At 29.9% G+C, this 909-nt stretch overlaps 1 protein-coding gene across 1 annotated transcript in view; it reads right to left on the minus strand.

The window, feature by feature from the left end:
* Positions 1 to 909, minus strand: part of LOC100166334 (noggin-like) — a 108,634-nt gene that overhangs the window by 18,077 nt on the left and 89,648 nt on the right. The gene's annotated exons all lie outside the window — the stretch shown is intronic.

Consider the following 909-nt stretch of genomic DNA (forward strand, 5'->3'; position numbering starts at 1 on the left):
TAGGCATACAATTAATAATATTATTTTATAATACCAATTACCATGGTATTATAAATTATAATGGAAGTTTAGTGAAGTTTAAACTGTTGCAAGTAGCCCGGATAATACGTAAATACTAAATAACCATGTATTTTAGATTCTGAACGGAGCGATGAATGTATTGATTTTAGTATGATGTGTGTTTTTTTTAAAAATTTAAAAATTTTTGTGTCTGTTTACACGATAAGTAGTCGAAATAATGCTTCGATTTTCAACTTCAGTACATTGTTCGATGGGAAAGTGAATATTGTTGGGGCAATGGGGAAGTCAAAATCCCCAATAGTTTTCAAAAGCGCCGGGAAAAACAACATGAAAATTAAGGAAAAACGGGAATTTTCACGCAAAATCGGTTTTCCACAAAATCGGTTTTGGTTTTTGGTGTAACTCTAGAACAAATGAACGTATAAACATGACATTTTCACTGGTCGTTTATATTTGCATTTTCTATACATGATAACATTTTTAAAATATTTGGTTTGTTTTAAACTGTTTAGGAACATTTTCCGTTTCCAATTTTATTACTTTTTAGATTCTGAGTGGAACGATGAATGTATTGATTTTACAATGATGTGTGTTTTTTTAGATTCTGAGTGGAACGATGAATGTATTGATTTTACAATGATGTGTGTTTTTTAAGATTCTGAGTGGAACGATGAATGTTTTGATTTTACAATGATGTGTGTTTTTTTAAAATTTTTTTTTGTGTCTGTGTACACGATAAGTAGTCGAAATAATGTTTCGATTTTCAACTTCAGTATCTTGTTCGATTGGAAAGTGAATATCGTTGGTGCATTGGGGAGATCAAAATTTAAAATTCCCAGTAATTTTCAAAAGCGCCAAGAAAAACCAAAGAAAAATTAAGGAAAAACG

This window comes from Acyrthosiphon pisum, chromosome A1 (genome assembly GCF_005508785.2).
Source record: "Acyrthosiphon pisum isolate AL4f chromosome A1, pea_aphid_22Mar2018_4r6ur, whole genome shotgun sequence".
NCBI lineage: Eukaryota > Metazoa > Arthropoda > Insecta > Hemiptera > Aphididae > Acyrthosiphon > Acyrthosiphon pisum.